The following is a 22,145-nucleotide window of genomic DNA, read 5'->3' as shown; positions in this document are numbered from 1 at the left end:
CATGATTATGAGTATTTACTATTTAGTACAGTAATTATTATTGTCGACGGTCGTCACGAATTGAGATAAGTATATTAGGTAGTTTGTAATCAAGGAATTCGCTCTGCTGTGAACCATGTTTTGACTTTTTGGGTATATTTTGTCATCGTAATGAATGTATTAAATAGTTAAATTTGAATTTGTTTTCAATTTGAACAATCATTCATCATTATATTATAATATATGAATTAACGTTTATAAGCGTAGGAGACGTTTATATATTGTAAACAGGTAGTAAAACTAGTATGGTAAATTATGCTCGGAATATTTGGATCTCTAAAATAAGATATGTTTTAAAATATAGAGTAATACCTCAATATCTGCCTACAAGGCACACTCACGGGACAATCAAAAGTATCAGTTATAGACAGGTGTACGTTATAGAAAGGTTTGTCATCATGTCCATCTTTTTGGCGGTAACTTATTATTTTGTCAGTTAAGAGGGGTGTTTGTATTACACAGTGTTGGTGAGTTGCGGCCCTAACCCTAAATAACGTACGAGTTGCGGCCATACAATAATGTATATATTATATACTATATGTCTATATATAGTAATAGTATATAAACATCACAATATTATGTAGGTATTTTCTAGTATAAATTGTCGTTCTTATATTAATATTGGTCGTAAAGAAAATAAAAGTATTCATCAAATTATAGAATATAATATATTAATATTATGACATTATATTAAATAATAAATAATAAAAAATAATAAAAAAAAATTGGTGTAATATATTATGATGATAATGTCCAAAAAAAATCAAAGCATTCATAATGTAAGTCATATATGGTACTATGGTAGATAATACGATAAAACGATCTATATTATCTTTATCATATTATACCTATACAAAAATATAACTTCCCATACATATTGAACATTTCGTTTATCGTTATTCGTTTATACGGAACATAGGTAATAGGTATATAATATAATATATATTAAATAAGTAAGGTACATATGTAATGATGATTACTCGGGCCGCAACTAACCAATACCTAAAATATTATCGGGCCGGAATTCACCGGTCTCCAACACCGGAAACGAAAGGTCGGGCCGCAACTCACCCTCAGCCGTATTACATATAGTTGTTCATTATGATAGGTTTAATTGTATTTATACTACTTAATAAAAAAAAAAAAAATAATCTCTTTGTGGTGTCTTCTGGGTAATGCTATAAATGGCTATCATAAAAGTAATATTACCTAATTAAATGACACATGTATTGGCTGCCATTTAAAATTGTTCTTCTTCATTAAGATGCAATTTAAAATTGTCCAACAAACACGCCCGCGTTAAGCTGTGTTGCTGCATGCTCGTAAGAAAAATATGATTATAATTATATAATTATATGTTTTAATTTTATGTTGATCTTCAAAAAAATTCCACCCCATCAAATACCATAAAATTGCGCCACTTGCCCCCCGTTAAACGTGGCTCTGCCAACAAAGTATACGGTTGGAGTATGATTATTGATTATATTTAAATTGTTATGATCATTACTCGTATTATTTTCTTAATTTATCAGGTTACATTAATTTTTGACAAAATATCGCATAATATAACTTGTATATGAGAAATTTCATATACAGAAATAGAAAATAATAAAATACACTATTGCGAAGTTAGCCGCTTTGCGTGTTGTGTCACTTGTGTAAATTTGTTCGGAAGTTCAAATTTTCCCTATAGCATAAAAACTGACTATCTGTCCTTGTATTTATAAAAATACTAAGAAATGAAAGAATGACCAGCAGCAAAAAATATTAAAAAAATATTTTTAGCTCATAGAAACGAAACTATGCTAAAATTATTATATATGCTCACACATTTCCACCTCGTTTGCTCTACTCACATATTATATTATAGTATACACATTAAATGATTATTATCAAAGACGTTGCGTGACTAGAATGCTTGACTGTAGGATGTTTTAACCATGAAATGGTTTTCAATAAACGTGAAAAATTTATTTTTTTTCAAAAATTATTACAAACAAGCAAAACAAATCTTCAATTTTAAATAAAGTAAGTTAAGAGGATAATAAAACGTTATAATAAGCATTGTAGGTTGGGAGGAATGTACGTGTAATGTTATAGAAGAGTTTTACCATGCTTAACATCAAAATGCATTTGATTTAATACATTAACTAAGTTGGTATATACTATATAGCACATATTTTTATAAAAATTAAATTGTATATAATTAATTAATCTTTTTATATATTATTATAGTTTATAATAACAAACTAGAATATTGAAAGCATTCATTATTATGCTGATTAAATACCAAGATTAAACATGTGACATGTCCTATTGTCTATCTGACTATTATACAAGTCGTCATTTTAGAACGCGTGCCTTATCTTTCTCATTATAGATATTTAATATTTTAAATATTTGTTAACATTTAAAACCATGTTAAAACTATACATTAAAAAACAAAACATATTGTACGTATATTATTATTATTATTATATTTTATTGGTTAATATTGTAAAATTATTAACTTTTCTCGTACGGGACTAAAATATTAATATGTTGTATGTTATAGTGTATACTGTACAGAAATAATTGCATATTTTGTAATTCTTTAAAGAAGAATATAAAAGATTTTTTTCGTTTGGTCAAGATTCTTGCCGCTATAAAAACATATTATGAGTATAGATGTACAATGTACATTAAATAGGTATACTTATATAGTTATATACCTATCTATGAATAAAAAATTTTAACAAAAATTAACATTTAATTTATACCAGAAAGAATTTCTCATTTTCTTACAGAATTAATCTCGTTTTATATTATATCATTAAAAGTATTTGTTTATAAGAACAACAATATTAATTTTTTAATTCACAAGTTTTATTTTTAAGCATTCTTACTACTACAGTGAGACTTCTATGTAGTGGACAGCCGTGGGGAATTAAGAAATTAGTCATACATTTACATATACATACATTGAATTTGGTACATATTTGTTTATTATTTATTATATACACCAGCGGTTACCAACCTTTTTAGTTTTGCGGACAACCAATAATGTAAAAAAAAAATATTGAGGCCCACTTACCTAATATACAGGTATAAAATACAGACGCACACAAATAAGATGATAGAAGAAACATAGACGTATTTAAAATCATAGTAATATCTCGGTGTTAATTCCAATTATAATTGTCTGACACTTAGCATCAACCAGCATCCGCGTACTAGTACCTCATTTCTCGCAGCCCATCATGACTGAGCCCCGGTCCATGGGTTGGAAATCGCTGATATACACAATATGTATGTATATTGTATATTATATGTATTTAAAAGTGGGTATAAAAATGTATAATGTTTATGTGCTTTCATTAAAAATATTTTTAATATGTTTTGTGTCAATTGTTTCAGCTCTTTGCAATGATATTTTACAATGTACATGTATTGTGTCTATTTATGAGAGGCAATTCTTAATTTTGGTACCAGTTTTAATGTCCATGTCCACTATTAGGAGAGAGTCCACTATTAAGGGGTTATAATTCATATTATGTGCTTATATTTTTGACGAGGAATTTAAAAGTGTCCACTATTGAGAGGTGTCCATTAATAGACGTTTCACTGTAAAAAAAATAATATTTTTATAAGAATAAAGGCTGAATGACAGACTGTATCCACCCAGAATCGTTTTTTCATATACGATGAGTTTAAATTATTGAATTCAAATTTAACACCACTCATTACAGTGATGACTCACTTGTATCTACGTACAGCAGATCGGTATTATGATTTTTAGTTGATATATGTAGGTACAAGAGTTGAGTAGTTGAGTTCCTCCACTGTGCACACCTCCCTCCCTCTCTATTTCTCTATGCATATATAATATAATATATAGCTATATTATGCTGAGGACACGCGAAACAGTCATTAAAAGGGCGGGTGGTGCAACGACGGAGTTGGCCGAAACAATCGCGGCCGCCTTAAAACAGTTAGGTAGCCGCTTCGTATAATAGCCGCTCAAATCCCGCGACTATAACACACAGAGTCGCCCATTGCACAGGACCTTCGACGTGTCCAAACCATAAAACGAAAACTGTTGTTACGAGTGCATATAAAAGAAACGAAAAAATACTATAACTCACCATGCACACTGAACCCGTAAATCAACGTTGGCATTATATTATGTGCATTATTATTATTATATCAGATAGTCCTTGAACTCCTCCGTCGTACATTCGACATGCAGCGCAGTGTTAATGTATACATTTTTTTTCTCATGATATCATAACATATACTTTTTATTGGTTGTGATTTTACACAACGTTGTCGTTCGACGAGCACTTGCAGGGAGTGGAGTGCAAAGTGGCTGCATAATAATAATATGCTCGAAAAAATCGTCAAAACTATGTACGACTTGTACGAGCGTCAAACATAACGACTTTTTTTTTAATATTTCACTATCAACCAAAATGATCTGTAAAAAATAATGAATTGCGCAGTAAACTTTTATCGTTAAATATTCTGCAATAATAATAAATTATAGACTGTTAAATAGTCATACACGTTTCTCACGGTCGTCCAAAAGCTCAAACTTGAATAAAATAGGTAAATGTAACGACCTAAAAATTAAAATTTTAGTTGAGCGGAATAAATGAATATGATTTTAATTACTATTTACTCCAGAAAGTGAAAACAAATTACCAACGATTCTGGTTACTAATTTTACTAATTAGTAATTACGTTTGATTCTCAGTCCAAATACATAAATTGATCTTTTCTGGATTCTATACAGCGGGTCCAGTCGGATATATTATCACGTCATTCTACCATACGAGAGAATCAAAGTTAGATAAGTTATGTATATGTATTACCTATGAGCTATGCTTTTCAAAACTTTTAGTGTATTTGTTGCGCACACATTTTGTATCCTCGTGAGGGTAAAAGACAGTTTGTATGCAAAGTTGTCCAGAAATACATAATCAAGCTGATTTACCTCCCTACCTAAAGAGTTTATTTCGTAAATAGATATAAACATTCATGGATAATATTAAATAATGCAGTCGATATTGTCCGCACCCATTTGTAAAATGATGTCCAAGGCATTATATTATTATCAATTATTATCATAAACAACACAAACCAAGTACGGATACCTACCTACCGTGTGGGAATAATATATTGTAAAAATATATAACAATAATTGACCATAGTAAATAAAATAATTTAATTAATAATAATTTAATAGCGTTGTTGAATACGGAAAGTGCGATTGAGCGCTGACTGTCGGCCTACCAACCTTTTTGTTCTCGAATTCGTCTTATACATCGATTGTTCTATGATAAATTTTAGAGGTTAAAAAGTATTTTTCTATTAATGTTTATTATACTGTATATTTCTATAAGACAAATTACGTGATATTATTTAATGCCTACCCGTTACATATAAATATTAATTTATTTAAATGAGAACAATAGAAAAATATTTACGGTATTTTCTTTTTTAAAGTAATTAAGTTGTATATATGTTCTATGGTATTAATTTATGCTGCTGCACACAATAGTATAAGCAATTACACATTATTGTGTATTAGTATTAAATATTATATTTTAATATTTAATATTGATCTGTATATCAACAATTTATTATTAATATTTACCACATATGAATAACCGACATTTATGTGTAATAATTTGCCTATGCTGCATAAATGAGGAGCAACAAGTATGGTTTTTATATTAGTAAGCTAAACAATATTTATTTTGCACATATTTTGTTTAGTGTCGAGATTTCAAGATTGTAAAAGCAATTGTAATACGTTTGAATTAGCATGTAAAGATGAAATTTAATTTAATTTTTTTTTTTAATTTCTTGTAACGATCTTTATTATTTACAATCAATGCCTAAGGAAACTGAGTTAAAATAAAATACTTTTGGGCCATTTTGTTGGAAGATGACACTACAGGTTTGAACACATTTCATTAAAAATGTTTTTTTCTATCATAATATTATTTCATTATTTTATACACGCTAAAAATGCATAACATTATAATTGTATTATGTAGATACATGAATTATGGCAATAAAATTACATTATGCAATGTTTATAATAATTATCAATACAAAATATAAAACAATGTATTGGTTTAAATATTTAAAACGATATTAGCAACTTTTTATATCAAAAAATAGTTGTAAAAGTTTCGAATGTGATAATTTGATCTGAATTATGCACAAGTACATATATAACTAAAAACTTATTGATGCTGTGGTCGTGGATATCCGAGTCGATGACCAAAACGAAAACGTAAACACTTGGAAAAAGCTGGAGCTGTATTGGCCGTTAACGGAGACGAAACATCTAATGTATAATATGATAAACAAAAATAAAACTTGGAGCTTCAACCGTATGGTTATTAGACGGTTTTTACTGTGAGGGTTAGTTTAAAAAACGTGAATGTATATGAAGCGAGAATTCGAGTGGTCATTCATTGAAAATAAAATAAGTAGGATATCGAAACGCATTAAATGTTGTATTTAAACATTAAACAATTTTATAGTTAAAAATTAAAATGGTTTTTGAACGAAAAGAGTGATTGGTTTTTAGAGATTCAAATCGAAAATTATTTTCTAGAAATATTACGATGTTCACAAACTGTAAAAAATTATTTATCAATAATTATAGTTATTTTAAGTTTTGGCATGATGAATTGAAAGTAGTAATGTTCTCTTGTAAAATTCTCGTACCTAGTATAAAATATAAATACATATTTAAACCTAACTTCTAAGTGTTAAGTGTAAATAAGCCATTGATTGATAGATTCATGTATTATAATAAGTATATATTATAATATTGTAAAACATAATGTTTAGGAAGTCATTTTATATTATGTAGTTTATGCTGATGTATTTGAATTCACTGTGAAAATATCATATATTTTATTGTAATAATTATAGTATGTATATGAATTATCTATAGTAGTTTATTTAAATTCACAAGATATTAAATAATCATAAAATACAATTTATAAAACAGCAACATTACAATTGGAATTGTAATATTATGTAAATATGCTATAAGATCTAAGATAAAATAGTTTATTATAAAATCAAATCTATATTGATAGTACTAGGCAAAGGCAGAATCTTCGATATTTTGATAGGAGTGGGGATATCCCCCTATTAAATTTGTTTAATAAATTATATAATTTTAATTTTAATTAATAGTTAATGTTTATGATTATAAATATGTATCGATAAGATACTATAAAGTTGTAAATCCTGTTTTATAAGTTTAAATGCAAATAATGATTATAATAATTAATAGTTGCTCACGGAATGTCTTGCACACCTCGATGCAAGAAATCGCAATAATCTATCCAGTGATTTATACGATATACTGGGACCTGTTCTGCAATCACCAGACATATTCATGTTTTTCCAGGAGACAGACCTGGACAAACTTATTAAATCATTAAAAAAAAAAACACAACCTTATTATTATTATTATTATACTCATATAATTTAGGCATTTATTGTTATTATTACTAAACCTTTTCTTTTTTTTTACTATGTAACACTTTTCAAAAAAAAAAATGTATCTTGTTCCAATGACCATGTTGTCGAGGGTTATTTCTTTAATAATAAAAAAAAAAAAAATTAATAGTTGCCAGTTGATAGTATTATTCTTATTAAACTGAACTTTTTTCATTTATAATATGATACTTGTAGTTACATAAAAAAAATTGACAGAGGGCGCGTTTCCCTGTGCTCCTCCCATAATTTAATCACTGGTATAATGCTATGAGTTATGGTTAAGCTATAGATTTGATTCGTCAGTTGCGATCAAGAGTAGAAAATTGCATTGAATTTAATAATATTGTAACTTAATATTATGGCGTTGCAATATACTTTAAACATGTACTTATTGAACCTGTTACATTAATTAATAATGCCAACTTGTAATATTGTTATTGTAATTTAAAATACACTGATTTATTAATGTATAGATGCAAGAATATTAGTAGTAGTTTAGGTTGTACGCAATTTCGTGTTTTATAATTATTATATATAGTAAAAGTTATAATATTTTGAAAAAAAACACATGTACCTGCGAATAAATATAAATTGTTAAATTGTAATAGTGTAGTTAATTAGACGGCTACAACGTTGACCACTATATAAATGGAATTAAATGATATTGTTGTATGGCATCGAGTTTTTTAAGTGTCTATATGTAAAGCTGAAAATTATTAAGTGCTAATTGCATTGTACTCGTGAAAGTGGACAGGATAAGACAAACCCATATATTATACCGAGTAGGTATTATATATTATATATTATATATATATTATATATATATATTATATATATAACCTATCACATATGTATAATATTATCTATACCTATAGTTACCGAGTAATAGGTATAACCTACTATAGTACTAAACATTATATTTTGTTCCGTCGTATTAATCGCGCATTGATCTTTCGGCGGGCAAACTATGATTTTGCTTATTCATTTATGTGTAATAAAAAAAGTATATAAATATATGAATGAAATTAAGCATATTATCGCGTATTTACCATATAATTCACTTAAACACACACGTAGGTTATATTTCCCACGGCTCTTGTAATTCGTTCTTTTAGGTAGGTACTATTTTCTGAGCCGCAATTGACGGTAATATAACACGTACCTACCTATAACATTATTTAATGATTGGTCAAATAACAACGATCGCGTGTTCGGCGCATAAATAGCCTAGTCTGCTCGGGATTGGTTATGATATCGCGAAAAATGTATCTCTAGAGAACTGTGCGTCCAATATATATGCTAATCGGACGAACTGAATACCTATAATTTCGTAACCGTGTTATTTATATTTTATTATTTTTTTTCATTCAACCTCGTTTCGGCCAAAGGTCTGTACGTAATATTGTATATTAAATATTATTATGAATTCATAGCGTGACATCTAAGTGTATGTGGTTTCCTACCCTTTTGGTGGTACACAATATTGAGACTATACAATACTGCGGTCTGACACGGAACCTCGCGACCCTCTCTTTTCCTACCATTATCGAACATCTCATGTGCATCCGAACGTATTAAACGAAAATGTTTACAAATTTTAATTAAAACTGTTATTAAAATCTGAACTATTGTATGCTATGTACAGAAACATGTATTACCTATTTATACACTTTACACGTGTATAAATTAAATATCAAAACCAAGTATAATAAGTTATTATTATTGATCACATATTTGGCGGTGTTAGCTGTCAGTTGAATTTATAGTATTTCATATTTGTACATCGTGAGAAATGATAATGACTTAGAAGTATTAAAACTTATTTTATATTATTAGCAGTAAAAGTTTGGAAATAATATGTTAAAATATTAATAACACGAGTAGGCACCTAATTAATACAGCTGTTATAATGTTATTATTCATAGGTGTCAACTATCATTTTAATTCAATTTATTTAAGATAAGTAAATATACACAACGTAGGAACATGCACAGGTATATGAACAAGGACGATAAATTTTATCAGTCTACGAATCCTGAAATATATCATTATATACCTAAATATGATTTGTGATTTCATAACAGCAAAATAAACATAATTTTGATTTTTTGAATTCTGCAAATTATATTATGACCACGTAGCTATTATGAGTATACCTACAATTTTACAATTTTACTTTTTTAATACCTACTTACCTACAATTTTCGCTTATTTATTTTATTTAGGTAACTTATTGTTAGATATTGTCTCTTAGAAATGAACTTTTATTTATAAAATAATATTAATTTAGCTCAAAATTGAGAATAACACTGTAAAAATGTTTCCATATAACGGAAAATAATAAATTTCAAATCAAATTTTCGTTTTTATTTTTTAGCTAGTTCTCTATGTTATTCGAATTCTGACCATATACCTAGCAAGTTAAAATATATTTAAGAGTTCAAGACTTGACAAATAATAAGTTGAAGTAAATTACAAAATAAATTATTATCTGGCGTTAATATAATAGCAACGCGCTGGAAAATACAGTCTTCCAACACATAACACATAACTTATAAAACGCATATTACAACACATTTGAATATTATTTAGATAAATAGGAGGTACTAAAAGTAGTTAAAGAGATTATTATACGGTGATTGAAAACATGAATCAATTTAATATAGTCGTTAATAATTATGAAATGTGTAAAATCATTAGGATAAAATTATGAAAAAATAAAACGTATGATGAATAATTTGCATATAGATATACCTACATTCCTAACCGTCATTAATTAGAAAATTGAAAAAATATCGAACTGTAATATGATAGAATTATACTTATTTCACAAAATAAGTGGCTTGGACTTTTTGTTTTAATAACTGTATCTGTATGTGTTTTAATTTTAATATATTATGTATAGCTTGAAAATAACGAAAAGTTACAAACATGCTTAAGAGTAAACTCAAGGTAATTATTGCGGTTAAACAATCTGCATAACAATTTTTATCATTTTATTGAGTTTATTACCTACTCATTTTGAATGCTTTACAATTTGATTGCAGCTGAAATTTTCAACAAACCTCAGTTAGGATCATGAACTTTAATGTCGGGAAATAGTGTAATATTCAGTAAATGTATTTGTAATAATTGACCTGATCGAATGCACTTTGTGCGCAGGTACAAGAAAATTGTTTTCAAATATGCAAAATAAATAATCTAACTAACATATTTAATGTTGGTTTGTAAGTTATAGTTCCTATTTATAATTAAGATATAAAAATTTCATGGCGATATTATTAATTACCGTCGGCCGCGGGTCGGGGTCGCGTTTTTGCAGCGCGCGCGGCGATATTGTTTCCTGAATACACCATTAAGGAGGTGGGTTCGTGTCCGAAAATAATATTCACTGACGTGATTATGTAAAATAAATGACATACGAAAAATGAAATTAAGGCCAATAAAAATCATAATCGCCTGCTAATAATTCCGGTCTTTCCGGACAGTAATAATTGAGTGGACGCTTTAATGAGTCACGCTATATCCGCAAAGAAAAGCGTCTCCCATAGTCTTATCATATGCGAAACATCGGCGCATATGATTCATGGAGAAATTATGCTAATAGGTACGCCTGGGGATAATATATTTATTTATTTTTTTTACTTTCCACTTGTTTTTGGTTTTTTCTTGGTTTTGTTCCCAGCAACGTCGTCCACCCCCGATTGTATCGTACATAAATACGCGGCACTACAACGCCGGCCAATGGCTAATGACAAACTCTCACACACATCACGTGCGGTCATGATTATTTTTTTTATTATTATTATTCGTATACATAGGTTAGGTGTATGGCGCGTTTAACGACAAACCTATATTATATCGACAAACATTTCTGGGGTTGAACCCTCTGCTGTGTTTTTCATGATTAATAAGACGATAAAGTCTTTTCACGTCATAGACCATATAATTTATTATAATAAATTATATAATAATTCGTATGCACGTCGTAAACGTCCACACTTTTGACTGTCGTACAGTATCTGCAAAAGCTGTTGCATCAACCTCATCATTCGCCGTGTTGAGCTGTTCGTTGGAAAATTGTATTATTATATTATCACCATTTTTATCCATTTATTATTTTAAGAATTTCGTAAATTACATTTTTGAAACTTCATTGAATAAATTTTTTTTTAACATCATGTTCACATACGTAATATTACGTTATTATGGATAATTATAAAATATGTGGAACTTCGATTGTTTAAAAATAGATTTTTTATATAATATTAAGTTCAATTCCACAAAACCCAAATCACCGTAGATTATAGTTTAGACAGTGTTTCTAACTTGTTTACTTTTACTATTGTTTTTACGAACGAAACGACATATTTTTCTGACCATTTACAGTTCAACGGAAAAGAGCTCTTCGGACACCGCGTGTAAGCAATTGTCCGAAGTTAGAAGAAATAAAATTGCTAGTAAAACACATTTGCGCTGGCGAAGTTTAAAGACAATTAACCGAAACAAAAGTAGTATTTCTTAGCCACCAACCTCTTTTTCTTTCCCCTCCGAGTTTTGCTTTCAAAAGTCCATGTGCCAAACATAAATACAGTTTTTGGCGCGTGATCGGAAAGTTTGATGGCAGTGAAACAGAATGGTCTCGTCCCTCGAATTTCAACGGCTTCATTATAAAATGTTCTCAAAGAAACTAATTAACTTTTACGACTGTTGAACATTTCATGACAGCTGTGGCCATTTTGGGATTTCTTTGCGAAATTATTTTTTCCTTCGTATTCTCGTAATTGCTTTCCACTCTGTCCTCTATTCAATCAATAATTCAATTCAATGCCGTAAAATGTATTTGAAAGGTGTATAACGCCTATTAAATACTGTAAAGCACACCTACCTGTAGATATATATAAATACATATACATATATAAATATTATTTTAAAATCAAATCAGTTATATTAATATTTTTAACATAATATATTATATTGAAATTATATACGAAGAATTTAAAACATTGAAATAAAAAAAAACCTTAGTTAAAACTACGGATAAGACATCATTGAGTAAATTTCTGTAGCCTTGAGATTCAAAAACTTTTACTCATTCAAACATATTTTAAACACGTAATTGAATTTCAATTTTATTATAAATACTTGAAACGTTTCATTCTTGTTAAAATCTAACAATTAAGTTTAAATAACCACATACATTTGTCCAATTTCTTTCATTTATCGAGTTTCTTCTGAAATTTACTACGCATTTCCAAAATATTGATGTCAATACACTCACAAATGTTGTGCGACGTAATTTAATATTATTACAGAACTGTCGGTTGATAATATTGACGCAGTTTTAAATTTCAATTTATGAATTTGCATTCAAATGATTACGTGTAGGTACCTACTACGTAGTGTATATTTATAGTACCTAAATAGAAAATTGAATGATTAACCTAGCTCTTTTACAAAAGTATTCTGAAAAGTGCAGCTTATATACAATTCATTATTGTGAACAGTTAAGATGTTTGGTAGTTATAGCTCATCAGAATGTATTAGACACAGTATAGGTAACCAAAAAGTTGATGGTTATTGTTTTTTTTTTTTTTTAATTTATATAATATGTTACTTATTATTAAACCTAGGCAATATGCATGACAGAAATCCATAGCCTAAATTTTTCTTTAGAAATAATTGTTTATAATGGTATTCATTCGTATTGATATACCATCAAAACATCAATTAAATATTTAGAAATTAAAAGTTAGTTCATTAGTTGTATACTTGGCTTATACTACATTTTTGAATTTACAAAATTACTCATATCTAACATCAATAAATAACAATAATTAATATTTACTCTCAAATATCCATTTAATTATAAATTATAATCGTATCATGCATTTGCCATTGAATATATTTTTCAATATTAACAACTTTTGGGTATTATCCCATTATAATAGTAACTAATTAATAAGATTATTAAATTGTAAAACACGGCACTGGATAGGCAACATAATAATCAATAATTGTACACAATAATATTATGTTGTTAACAATTTCGAATTTTATTTTAAATTCTAACGAGGTAAATATAATAAACGTAATTTCATCAAGAAAATATGAGTAAAATTGTTGATCTGTGTGAAGGTTGCTTAATGTTTAAAGTAAAAAATGTATATCAAACAAAAGTTATCGTTATTAAAATCGATTACTTATAGTTTATTTTTTCATTACATCAATATTCTTGACCGTTTGATTGGTCGTGTGTCTGTACGTACGTACCGTTTACGGAAAAGGGGCACACGACCTAAGCACATAATGCGCGTCGCATATAGCAAAAAAAATACATGTATGATATATAATATATCCCCTCAAAAAGAACCACCACCGTATTCGAGTGGACGTCGTAGCTGCAGAGAGGTCTCCATTGTGGTCGTTGTCGCGGGGCTAAGTTCACCAGCAATTATATTATAATATATATATATACATAACATTATTTTATATACATATACGGGGACGCTGAAGTCTCTCTGTTAAACGGATCGTTTTAACGCGATAATAATTATTTCTATGAATAGGACGTTATGAATGATCAATCGAGGTCGGAGGCTGCAGACAAAAACTGATTTTGGAGTGGGGTGTGTTCTAATGACACCCGTTATAACTACATAATGTGTACAGAGTGCTCTTGTAGTGTTTTTTATTTGTGATTTATAAAGCACGCGACTCATTTTTTGCTCTCCTAGTTTTCTAAATACCTTTTAGATGAAATAATCGAAGCGGTATTATTATATACATATATGTACTCTATCCAAAATTCAAACAAACAAGGCACATGCTTGTTATGAAAATTATTATTTTAAGTGGGCGTGTACGACATTACTATTGATATAATAGAATAAAACACCGTATTTTACCAAAATTATAAATTTTATAGTTTAACAATATTTCTTAATATTTAAAAATGATTTATTCAGATTATTTCATCACATTATAACATTATACTCATAGTTATTTACTGCTTGAAAAAAACAAAATATACCTTTTAATATGACTAAAAAACTTTGATCATTTTTTTTTCTTATCTTGTATGTATCCAATAATAGAAAAAAAGGTCGGTGGCTTCGTGAGGTGTAGTTGTGCGTTCAATCTGCGAAAATGCACTGAGCTTACGTACCAGCCGTAGTTGCTAGCTCTCGGATGGGTGACCACCCGGGATTTTTAGCAACATATTCTTGCCACACATATTATATACAAACACGCATGACAAGCATACCAACTTAAAAAAACTACAAACAAAAATAACCCTACACCCAATGGATTATTTTGACGTGGGTTCCCCCTAAAAAAAAATGGTGGAAGATATTAATTTAATATATGCACATATTCTTATGTATATGGACATATTGTATGGACTACTCAATTGTTACACATAGTAATTTTCTTGATTAATTAGAATATCACTATTTATACATATCATCCAATTAACACATTAGGTCTTTAGCTCAAATAAAAACTAAGCATATGCTTAAAAAATCGTAATTATGAATACAGTAACATATGAAGCGTTGTAATGAATAATAGTCACTCAGTAAAAACATTTAAAAAAACAGCTGCTTGCTCATCAAAATATGTCATAAAATGATTTAAAATGTTTTCCAACACTCATAAAACACGCTATTTCGCTAGAAATTTGAAATAAAAACATTAGTTTTACTAATAAATTTAACTATTCTAAAAATATAATATAAAACATTATAAGTATTTATAAGTTGCTATTGAAAATCATATTTTATGAATTTCAAAGCTTCATATGATTCAACGAAGATTTGTTTTTTTTTCATCCTATCATAAAAATTACTAATTTCTTACCTATGTAATATGTAATTTAATAGGTATCCAATATACTTTTTTTAGAAATCATTTATAAATTTTAGTATTATTAATTAAAGCACGTTAGTAGTTATTAGATAGTATCATATTTATGATTTCATTATTTTTAAATTGACTAGCTTCGAATATTTGGATATGTGTTTTTTTTTACTAAAAATCATGTTGTTATACCTATAATGCATTTGTATGTTATTTGGAATATAATTTTTTTTTTATATTATGTTCATAAATCGTTTATTATTATCACATTATTATATGCATTAATCGAATTTGAATGATTCACTCGACATAAAAAGTCAAATTTTCTTAGATAAAAAACCATAATATACAAACTCAAGATAGGATTTATCCTTTTTTCACCTTCCATCAATAACTAACAATCCATTACTTGTTAAAAAATTATAATTGTAAATTCCACCCTTATTAGGTTAGTAAATTCCATCTTGAACATTACCAAGTCAAATTTTGGATACAAGTAAATTCTTCGGAGATGAAAGGTAAAAAGGGTATAAATAAATAAAATAATTTAAAAATATGAAAAGTATAATAAATTGAAGTAATTAAACAATATAAAATATTTATAGTAATACAATTTTAATTATTTAGTACAAAATATAAAATTTAGTAGACAGCTTGCTCAATAAGTAGGTATTACAATTAACATCAATGTGTAAAGTGGTACACTCTCGGGAATTTATCTGTCTTACAAATGTAATCTCTGAGCACATACCAAGTTAACGTTCAGAAAAATTAATTTCGTGTTGTTAATTTTAATTATATAGGTATTGGTGAATAATTTATCAGTTTTCAAATTGAAATGTAAAAAAAAATTATCTAGAAAATAACATTTTATTTGATTTTTAAGATTTAAAATGAGTTAAGACTGTTTTAAAGATACAAAGTTAAAATTAACTCTCTTTATAATCAAAATATCAACCACCAATTGTCAATAAAAGATGCTCAAGATAATATTCGTACCTTAAAATTTGACAACAAGCCAATTCATTTTAACCTTGAAACTATAATAAGCAACACAAATTGTATACTTCTGAAGTAAAATTTGCCATAAGTTTGCATGATGAATTGACGGAGACAATTCATACAAGCGCGTCAAATGTGAATAGTGTTCTCTTAAGACCGACATATTTTATTATAAACAAAATGACCCAATATTTTAGATTAAAAACGAAGGTCCTGAACAAGTATTACACCCCATAAGTATAAATATACTTAGCCATATACTATGCACGCTTGTAGCTTTTTAACTATATTTAGCTATATATTATAAAATAGAAATGTGTGTCTTTCGACTCAAAACTATTATGCAAGAATGGGTTTGCTTAAAGTATGTGTCTATTATCTATTTTCTAATCATAATTTATACTGAGATATTTTTGAACTAATTAATATATTGTAACTTATAAAGAGATCTTAATTCGATAGTTCATTCTATTAAATTCATATAGGTACAACATAAAAGGTGAACTTAATACATTTTACTTTTTATTTTTAGTTCAGTGAAGTTTCTGACGTCTAAAGTTAATACAGTCGTATTTTTTAGCCATTTTTAAAAAACATTCCTAATGGTTTGGTATTTTGGATAATTTTTTTTATAGCTTTATATAGGTACTTAATTTTCTAATGCCATAGGTTATAAAAATTATATAATCAATACGAATTTCAAAATATGTAAAATAAATTCCAATATTCATTGCCAAAAGAGTTACAAATTAGATTTTAATGTCTGATCAGGAATTTTCCTTTTAAAATAATATGTCTTACATTTTGGATTAATCCAAAAACAGAAATAAAGAATACCTGTGTATTATTCATGAATAACGATGAATTTAATTTTTAATTTTGATCATTATAAGTGTTTATAATAAATTATTCGTATGGGTACGAAGTAAGGAAAAAATAAGGGGTGATTGGATGAAGCCTCTTTCGAGTACATGTCTTAGTAAAATATATGCGTGTAACTTGAAAAACGACATAAAAGAGGTCTCGTGAAAGGCAGACGTATATCATATTATAGCTATCCAAATCTTTAAGTAAGTTGAACGACTTTGGTAAAATTGATAAATCGTATTCCTAGCAAGATTTCGAATAGGTTTACATAGTATTATATTATCATATATAGTACAACTGTTGAACTGTGTGATAAATAAATAATGTGTAAATACTAGCTAGGAGATTCTACACTTCTATCCTCTGCTCGCTTTGTTCACCAATGGCCAACCCTCTATGTGCATCTTAAAATGTAATTTCTATAATTATTTAAAACATTCATCAAAAATGAAATCACGAAACTATTATGTCTTCGGGGGTGTTAAATCCAATACTTTGAACCTTCTTGCCACATCATTAGGATCAACGCGAATTTCTTTTCGAATTGAAATGTTATAGAAGAGCCAACCGGCGGCAGTTACCAGTCGATCTTCACCTGTTGTATTGGGTTTATGTATAGGTACACCATAATATTATGCGTTCAATAGAATATCATATACTATATAAGCGCATATATATATATTGGAGCGTTGTGGCCGGTGGCGGTCGTGGCGATATCGATTCCTACAAGATTGTCTGCAGATGCCGGGCGGGCGCGGCTGCAGCGACGGTGGCGGACGTGCGCGCGGCCGGCCGGAGGGCGAAAAGAGCGTCTGGGAGACGATATAATAATAATATTGCTGCTACAGACGGTTGCGCGCTTGTGCTGACTACGTCACGGCGCGGTGGCGATGGCGGTGGAGGCCAAGAGCCACCAACAAATCAATGTTCCCGCAACCGCTGTAATACGACTGTACGTTTGTACGTATGTACGTGTATAAGTGTATATGCATGTATATAAGTAAGTTAGTAAGTACGTGTGTATGTGTGATGTGCAAGATCACACACACGCGTGCTAATACATCGTTGTCGGGAAGCTTTCGTGGCTCTTCAGACGACGGTGCCGGTGATGATAGTAGGTATATATTATATAAGGGAGTGTTATGCTCAAGGTTTTTGAAAAGGTGAAGGAGCCAGGGAGAGGATATAATTTTTAACTCAAAGCTCGTATAAACAAAAAAAAAAAACCAGTGCTATGGTTAATAATTGATTATAATGATTATATTAATATTAAACTCGTATTATCGTCAGTCGTGTTTCGTGTGTGTATTGGCAATTTGTATATTAAGTGAAATGTGTGTAATTAATAACATCTTGACGTAAATAACCTTTTGATGGCGTCAAATATGTTTTCGTTACTTTATCACATATTTTATTGTTATCAATCAGCTCATTAACTTCGATGGCATATTTTTAAAAATCGTATTAAAAACATAATATTTATTTTAACAATTAATTATAAAGTTGTTTTCTGTATTTATTATGAATCAATAAACAAAAAAAATCAAAGGAAGGATTTGAGACTACCCCTCATCCACCTCACTCTCTGTGAACACGGCCGTTATACCAAGTGGACGACGACGTCGAAAGAATTCAGTGACGTGGGTGAGAAATCTGGGGTCTCTAACGACCAATCACTTCTGTGAAACGATTTAACCGTTGTAAATTACCTTTTATAGGTATATTTGGTAGTTTGGTCAAATGAATAAGTCTCCTCGTTTGATTTTATGATTAAATATCTAGTGTAAGTAGTACTTCCGCATGTTACCTGCTACTACACAACACAAATTCCACCAGAGGTCATCAAATTCAAACTTTTTTATTCAAGGGCCAAATAAAATATGAATATTTTTTTAATAGGCCAAAAGTACATAAAAACATATAATTTCTTATTTTATCTAAATATATTGATATTTAAAAAAATAGTTCTTATAATATACTTTGTTATAATATAATATTATTATAATGATACAAGTGATAATTGACACGTGCGTGCGATTATGATTTTGGATATTACCTACACATATTTTTAGACTATTTACCGTCCTAGCTTTGGGGGGCTGGTGAAAACTTGTTCACGGGCCACATCTGGCCTACAGGCCGTAGTTTGGAGATCCCTGGATTACACTATTATATTTTATAAAACCACGAAACAAATTTATAATGGATCTCAACACTTGACTTTTTAAGTGCCTGAGGCCTAGGCACCGCTTAACCCAGCGTTTCCCAATCTTTTTCCCTCACGGCACGATAGTTCTAATCCATATGGTCGTCTCATCACCAAATTGATAAACTACGAACTTACCGACCAGATATTAAATTATTTGCCACATAAACTGTTAGAAACTATAAAGTACAACATGGTCGACATGATTTTGTAAGTTAACTACGATTAAGGTGAGAAGGTAATTTTTGAATTAGCATTCAATTGGACGAGATGATGGATGGTAGAGTGGTGGTCCATGGATAGAAAATACAGGATTCCGTTAGCGAATATAAACAATATAATGATACATCGTTATTTGTTATAACGCGATGGCTCTTATATTTCGTAGTCGTCGCAGTCCAGCGCGAGGCGGGACGGCGCAAGCGCCCGCGGCCGAGGACGCGCCGGCAGAGGATTCGCAGACAGATAAACTCCGACGACACTGCGGCGACCGCCCACGCCCTAACTATCCAACCCCTTGCGCGTACTTTTGCAAACCACGTCGGTAAATACACTGTTATATAATATTCTATCCCGGTCGGCTCATACATCGCACGACCCTGTACAATAATGCGCAGTATAGTCCTTAACTTATTATTTTCAATTATTTTGTCGGTATTTTTGTTATATTTAATCACCTATATAGCTTATGTTGCGCACCGAATGGTGTGCGTTAGCGACAGTTGTATTTTATTGTTGTCGATACTTGTCGCGACGGTCGTCGGTTATCACGATCGATTCGCTATCGATACGCGACATATTTAATGTATTACACGGTTCGATAAGTATAGCCGCAGAAAGCACACTATATCAGTGTGCGACTCGTCGTCTTCCGTACGTCGTTGTTTTTTTTTATTGAATTTTTTAATACAGTTGCGAAATACAGTCCACACATAAAAGAATTTATTATTTTACGTATTTGTTTGCTCGCCGCGTTCCAACAGCCATATAATATGTTATATTTGATTTGCATTCCAGTAGATGCTAATATAAAACAAAGTCATTGCACAATATTATACGATGCATTTGATAATAGGTGAGCCCTAAGAACACATGTATGAGAAAAGTAATGCCTGGTGTGATTTTATTATTTGCATCTGATATTAAAATTATCCATCACTATTATAATCATGGAGAATCGTACTGGTCCTTAACTTTAACATTCGATTTCAATAAATTATTATTGACAGGAGTCGTTTTTAAATTGTTCATGTTTACACGTTTTTACGGTATTACATAATATTATATGGGCACATAAATAGATAATGTACGAACTCGAAATGACGACCACGACAAACTAAGTACACGCGGACTCGACGGTAAATTATCGGTTTAATAAAGCTCGACTGCAAGAAGTGCGGGCGGGTTCGTCAACGGACAGCCGTTAAGTAAAACCGTATATATATTTTTTTTTCGTCGCGTAAAATACTATACACATAGAAATGAGAAATCGTTACTCAGACGTCTACCACCGGCCAATATAGCGCCCATAGGTGGTTTATGCCTCTCGTCCCGACGCACTATATAATATTTTTATTCTCACGCGCGCGGTTTCTTCACGGTCTCTTCGCGGGCACAAACGATTTTACACGCGCGTTCTGAGACCTGTCGACAGGCCCGCGCGCATTGTTCGGTTTCCCCGAAAGGCCACGCAAGGTTACGGCTCCGCGCGAGCCGTGTGCCCAGGAATAATAATAATGCGATTACGACAGACGACGTTTCGTCTCGTACGATAATATTCCGCTGCAGTCGCCGCTCGTTTTGTCTTCCACGATTTACGATTTTTTATTTAATTATCGTGGCGGATGTATCGGACGTGCGGTGCGTGCGTGCGTGCGATGAGAGCGCAGTGCACGTATAGCACCGTGCAGGTTCATATCATTACAAATATGTACCTATTATTGTTGATTATTATACTATATCATATATGTACCTATATATAAACGAAGTATTATAGCACCTATTATGTGCACATAAACAAACCAACGTGATATTATTTTACATGGGGTGTCTACAATAATATATTTTATTTCAGGTAAGATCAGGTGGCCGATTATTCAGATATAGATGCGAGCTGATGGATTTTTGTTCAAATTGTGAGAAGTTATATTATAATTATTTTGCAAGTCAATTTTCGTAGACTGCATTTTTAACCAACTTGGATAGCTGTATGTATAATAAAAAAACCAAAAAAATTATCTCTCCATAGTATATACATAGTTACTTCATTATAATCACCTATATAATAGGTATACTATAAGCATCATCCGTCTGCTAAAATTCACATTTACTGCCAACTCGCCCAACTCTGCCCCTGATTTCAAAAGTGTGTCAGTCGGCGCTCATATTATGTACTATATATAGTCTATAGGTACCTCATATATCTAACTCTTTATGTGCGCACCACCGAGTCTGGGTGAAAGCATTTAAGCGTGTGAGACAGTTGCACCAAAGATGCATCGTGGCTACACAGACGTACCCTGTACATATTATACATCATATGCGTACCGACTACCACCAGCTTTACACACGCACGTCGTATATGTATACTAATAATATATAATATTAGTGTCGTGTTTAATGTCGTAGGTAGTATATATTCTCCGCGGCGGCG

The sequence above is a fragment of the Diuraphis noxia genome, unplaced genomic scaffold (genome assembly GCF_037042655.1).
Source record: "Diuraphis noxia isolate RWA-SAM2 unplaced genomic scaffold, SU_Dnox_SAM2 contig0003, whole genome shotgun sequence".
Lineage (NCBI taxonomy): Eukaryota > Metazoa > Arthropoda > Insecta > Hemiptera > Aphididae > Diuraphis > Diuraphis noxia.
The sequence above is the reverse complement of the archived record's forward strand: the minus strand, read 5'-3'. Positions refer to the sequence as shown.